At 42.3% G+C, this 6,020-nt stretch overlaps 1 protein-coding gene across 2 annotated transcripts in view; it reads left to right on the top strand.

The window, feature by feature from the left end:
• Positions 1–1,645: 1,645 nt before the first annotated feature.
• The window catches only part of LOC112264837 (voltage-dependent calcium channel gamma-7 subunit-like), a 28,530-nt gene continuing 24,155 nt past the window's right edge, over positions 1,646–6,020 (top strand). Inside the window, exons 1-2 of one of the 2 annotated variants that reach the window (XM_024441707.2) lie at positions 1,646–1,733; positions 3,722–3,896. The gene's annotated coding sequence lies outside the window, so the exon portion shown is untranslated. The remainder of the gene's footprint in view (positions 1,734–3,721; positions 3,897–6,020) is intronic. The other variant, XM_024441708.2, reaches the window with a different exon arrangement.

Here is a 6,020-nt window from a genome sequence, read left to right as displayed (position 1 = left end):
CACACACACACCATGGTGATTTATACATCTGGATGACCACGAAGTCAGGTATGCCCAGTGTGTGTGTGCGGCTGTGCAGTTGGCTGTAGGCATAGAAGCAGAGTGGTGTACGTCATACGGTGAAGCAGCAGGCTGAACTGAGCTACTACTGCCAATCCCTCCTCCCCTCCCCTTATACAACTTCAGCTCCCTCTGCAAGCTGGCGCAGCTCACTCGCTTGCCATTTTAAGCATGCATCAAATATACACTGAAGAAAAATGTAAAAGCAACATGTAAAGTGTTGGTTCCATGTTTCACGAGCTGAAATAAAAGAGCCCAGAAATGTTCCATGCACACAACAAGCTTATTTCTCTCAGATTTAATGCACAAATTTGCTTGAATCCCTGTTATGTTTGCATTTCTCCTTTGCCAAGATCATCCATCCACCTGACAAGTGTGGCATACCAAGAATATGATTTTATAGGTATTTATTTATTTATATAGACATTCTTAGATCAGCTGTTATCTCAAAGTGCTGTACAGAAACCCAGCCTAAAACCCCAAACAGCAAGCAATGCAGGTGTAGAAGTACCTGCATGGCATGATCATTACACAGGTGCACCTTGTGCTGGGGACAATAAAAGGCCACTCTAAAATGTGCAGTTTTGTCACACAATGCCACAGATGACTCAAGTTTTGAGGGAGTGTGCAATTGGCAATCTGACTGCAGGAATGTCCACCAGAGCTGTTGCCAGAGAGTGCAATGTTCATTTCTCTACCACCATAAGCCGCCTCCAGGGCCTAACAAATTTATTTCAATTGACTGATTTCCTTATATGAACTGTAACTCAGTAAAATCATTGAAATTGTTACATGCTGCGTTTCTGTATTGTTTTCAGTATATCTGTGAGCATAAAATAGTATTGATATATGATTCAAAACCATACATATATTGTCTCTGATCACTCCTCTCCGTAAAAAAAACATTTTGTATTGAAAATCCTAATTAGACTCTAACTCAGGAGCAGTTTCTATATGCTTCCCTGTTCATTCTCTGTTTCAATTCAAATGATACATTCATTGGATGAACCAATGCAATGTTTCCAATTAGCACTGTGTTGTTGCGCGAGACTGGTAGAATAATCACTGTCCTCATTACCCTCTCCATACCACGTTGAATGCAATGTGTGTGTACGTGTTGCTAGTTGCGTGCGGGCTCGTGCTTGCGTGAGTGCGATAGCCAACCAAACTGCGTGTCCCTGCCTGCTTCTGTGTCGTAGGATTTTGGCTGTCTCCTTGCAAAAGTAGCACGTCTTCCGCTCGCAACTCTCCGCGGTCTTTCTGTCCCTCGATCTGTGTGGCGCTTTCCCCCGCGCTTCAATGCATCTTCTGCGCGTTCCTCGGTGTAGCCCATTCAACCTATTCTCCGCAGTGCTGAAATAGAGAGTGAGTGAAAGGAGGGTGGCAAAAGAGAGAGAGAGAGAGAGAGAGAGAGAGAGGAGCAAGGGGGCGATACGGGGAAACACAAGAGAGATAGTGAGAGAGAGCGAGAGAGAGAGAGCGGGAGAGAGAGGAGCAAGGGGGCGATACGGGGAAACACACCATAGAGAGTCCGAGAGAGAGAGAGAGGGAGAGAGAGAGAGCGGGAGAGAGAGAGAGAGGGGGGTGCAAAAGGAAAATTGCACAATCCGTCAAAGCTCCCTAGCGCGCGGATCTTTCGACGGCTGCACCATTAATTTGGACGGTCGGAAAGTGTGAGTAGTGCCTGTTGCTTATATGTCATCATTACGCTATACAAATGACCATTCGTTTCATAAACCGTCTTGAAAAATGTCTCATCATACATCATCATAGTTTTCATTCTGGGTTATAGCAGTTCACACGTTTCATGATGATGTCCGTCTGTCAGTGTGTTGTGGGCTACAGTCAGTCTGTCTGTAACATTTGCTGCATATATTTAGTCTAGCTGAATACACACAAGAAATGCATGCGACTGGCATTTGGTTTTGAAAAATCTGAAAAAGAAGTCAATCATTCTATAATATACTGCCTTTGGTCTCTCGCTCTCTCTCTCGCTCCCCGCAAGATGTGCGTGTGGCAGGCTCTGAGAATGTTACCTTCGTGAATATTTCCTTCCCATGACATTTCTTGATGATTAGAATCATTTTCGTGTCGCTTTTGCCACTGGTGAGCGTTGTTCATTGCAGTGCAACAGCGCACTGTAGTGTGTGGTGAAGCTCTGTGTGGAAGTGTGAAGGGAATGGGAATCACGACAATTTTGTTATGTAGTTGGTATGGGAGACTAAAAGTAATGCCTGTTACTTGGTGAAACCCGAGGGGAAGGTGATGGTACATGATGTGTGCTGCAGTAGCCTAGTTGTTCTGTATCTGGGTCCATGTGCATGTTTAAAATTGTGTGTGTGTGTCGTGTTTCTGATTGGCGGGGGGCGCAGGAGGAAAGAGAGGGAGAGGAGGAGGAGAGCTAGAGAGAGAGAGAGGGGGGGGGAGTGTGGCTCTGGGTGTCCAATTTAAATGCTCGGATGGGTTATCCCTGTCTCCATCAGTCAGTTTTAATAGCTTTCAATGCCTCTGCATATAATGCTAAAGAAAACAGACATGGTTGTTTATAGATCCTGGATGTATTTGTGAATGGTGGTTGTTGCCCGTAACTGTCTGTAAGAATGGGTGGCTTTGTACAGGCATGTGTAGGTTCAGTCAGAGCTCTTGGATGCTCCTACATTTTTGGGGGCCAAGGTCTTTCCCTAGACATGTCCCCCCCCAGACATGTCTCCTCCCCGCCCCTCTCTCCATCACTCTCTCCCTACAGTTTATCTTCTTCCCTCATTGAGCACATTTGATGTTCGTTATCTCTGTATCATTCATGGATTCCAATGTACTACACTCTGTACATTCATACAATGTACTGCACTCTGTACATTTATACAATGTACTACACTCTGTACATTCATACAATGTACTACACTCTGTTCATTCATACAATGTACTACACTCTGTACATTCATACAATGTACTACACTCTGTACATTCATACAATGTACTACACTCTGTACATTCATACAATGTACTACACTCTGTACATTCATACAATGTACTGCACTCTGTACATTTATACAATGTACTACACTCTGTACATTCATACAATGTACTACACTCTGTTCATTCATACAATGTACTACACTCTGTACATTCATACAATGTACTACACTCTGTACATTCATACAATGTACTACACTCTGTACATTCATACAATGTACTACACTCTGTACATTCATACAATGTACTACACTCTGTACATTCATACAATGTACTGCACTCTGTACATTCATACAATGTACTACACTCTGTTCATTCATACAATGTACTATACTCTACATTCATACAATGTACTACACTCTGTACATTCATACAATGTACTACACTCTGTACATTCATACAATGTACTACACTCTGTACATTTATACAATGTACTACACTCTGTACATTTATACAATGTACTGCACTCTGTACATTCATACAATGTACTGCACTCTGTACATTCATACAATGTACTGCACTCTTTACATTCATACAATGTACTACACTCTGTACATTCATACAATGTACTGCACTCTTTACATTCATACAATGTACTACACTCTGTACATTTATACAATGTACTGCACTCTGTACATTACTGTGTTTTTCATGTGCTTTCTCCTGTGCATGGTTTTTCTCACTCAAGAAGCTGATGTCAGACCTACTTTCCTGTCCCTGCTTTAAATACCGCATTCTTCATGCCAGTTGGCCGAGCCTGCTGACAGTGGAACATATTGCCGCCTCAACAGAAAACGACACCCTTCCTGAGCCTTCATTGGCCGCTTAGCTGGGAATATCAACTGTGGGGCTGGTCAGAAAGAGTGAGTAGTGGGTGTTGGGAGTTGTAGTTTCTGTACCACTCAGCAGTTGTCTTTGTCCACTTGACCCACGATCGCTCCAAATGACCTTACCCATCCATCCCTTCTTCTTTCCATCATACTGTCCTACGACGTTTAATCCAATGCTGTTCTAGGGAGACAACGGCACAATGAAGCACTCTGACTCTGTAGTATTCCAAGTATTTCTCCCTATTGGATTCTATAAACTACCGTGTGTCCTTGAAAGTCGCTGTATCGGCCACATTTCATTGAGAGAAGCCTAGTCCCATTGGACTGTACCTACACGCATGTCATCACACACTCAATAGAATTACGAGACCTGTCATAACACGCTATGACAGTTCATGTCAAGCTATATCATTTTGTCATGACACGTGGGGACGTTTTCAACACCAATGTTTTCATGCAGGCTGACATTGGATTCGCCACTAATGTGCATCATGACATGTTAAGATAATGGATCATGCTATTCGTATGACAGCCCTATATGCTGCATGCTGCAGGGCACAATACCTCAAGTAAAGTGCCTATTCCCAGACTCCATTTCTCACTGGTGGAAGGTCTCAATTATTCAAAAATATTCACATTATTACATACTTATTAACACCTGTATGCTAATGACCCAACATTATGAATAAACCTATCTAATTAATTAAGTGTGACGTTTGTTATTTAAGCTAAAAAGAAAAGAAGCTGAGCCAGTACAGTAGTGTGCTTGGACCCATACATGAGACTATAGGCTAATAGTGTCCTTGGTTTTACGCTATCTAGTTTTCTGGTATTTCAGCACCTCACTCGTGGACAGCTCCACACTCTAACCATGTGTCACGGTCTTCCTCCTCTTCATCTGAAGAGGAGAGGCGAGAAGGATCAGAGGACCAATATGCAGCGTGGTATGTGTTCATAGTGAATTTTAATAAAGAGAACACTGAACACTATACAAAAGAGTAACAAAAAACAATAAACCAAATACGACCGTGAAGCTACAAATGAGACCTGTGCTGACACAAGCCACTAACATAGACAATCACCCACAAACAAACAGTGCAACCCAGGCTACCTAAGTATGATTCTCAATCAGAGACAACTAATGACACCTGCCTCTGATTGAGAACCATACTAGGCCGAAACAAAGAAATCCCCAAATCATAGAAAATCAAACATAGACTGCCCACCCAACTCACGCCCTGACCATACTAACTAAATACAAAACAAAGGAAATAAAGGTCAGAACGTGACACCATGACCTCAAACATATTCCCCTTTAGCCAGTCTCTCTCTCTCTCTCTTGCTCTCTCTCTCTCTCTCTTAGTTTTAAGCGTTCTATTATTCTGTTATTTCAGCACCATACTAGTGGACAGATCCACACTCTCACTGACCTCAAACATTTTTCCTTTGAAGCTTCTCTCTATTTCTCTCTCTCTCTCTCCAAACTCTCCCTCTACTGATCCCTCCTTTTATTTATCTCTTCATGGATTCCCTCCCCATTCATGCTATAACATAAGCCACAATTCACTATTCACCCCCCACATTCAAGTGGCATTCCGTACATTTGCTCCCAGAGACCTAAGCTCTCCCTGTCCCAACACAAAGTGGTGGAGCCTAGAGCTGGGACGATAGACTAAAAATAATCAACACTGACCGTACCCATCACTTTACGCAGGCTTTTTGCTGATCAATATGATAAGTAGCCTATACTAGAGAAATGTGAAGTTTTAACAAGAAATAAGTTTGCTAATATTGGTAATTTCTAATGGGACAATTGATTTGACCAACCATCAAACTAGTAGTAGTAGTTTAAAGGATAATTTAAAAAAAACTGTGGTGCAAATTCATGTTATAAACTTATCATTCTATTTCTCATTATCACATCAATTCATTGCAATATAGATGAATGTCCAAATTGCCTAGCTGTAATGGAGCCTAGCTGAGGGTGCAGAATGGGAATTGTGGTTTATTCTGTAGGCTTTAACTACAAAGGGAATCTCATCCACCCCAATGCCCCATCTTAGAGAAACATAGGTCTCTTCATGTTACTGAAGTCCAGAGTGTTTCAAGGGAATGAAGAATCAAGGGAATTGTTCTTTCTAGGGTCTTTCCTCGCTT

The sequence above is a fragment of the Oncorhynchus tshawytscha genome, linkage group LG13 (assembly GCF_018296145.1).
Source record: "Oncorhynchus tshawytscha isolate Ot180627B linkage group LG13, Otsh_v2.0, whole genome shotgun sequence".
Classification (NCBI taxonomy): domain Eukaryota; kingdom Metazoa; phylum Chordata; class Actinopteri; order Salmoniformes; family Salmonidae; genus Oncorhynchus; species Oncorhynchus tshawytscha.
The sequence above is the reverse complement of the archived record's forward strand: the minus strand, read 5'-3'. Positions and strand labels throughout refer to the sequence as shown.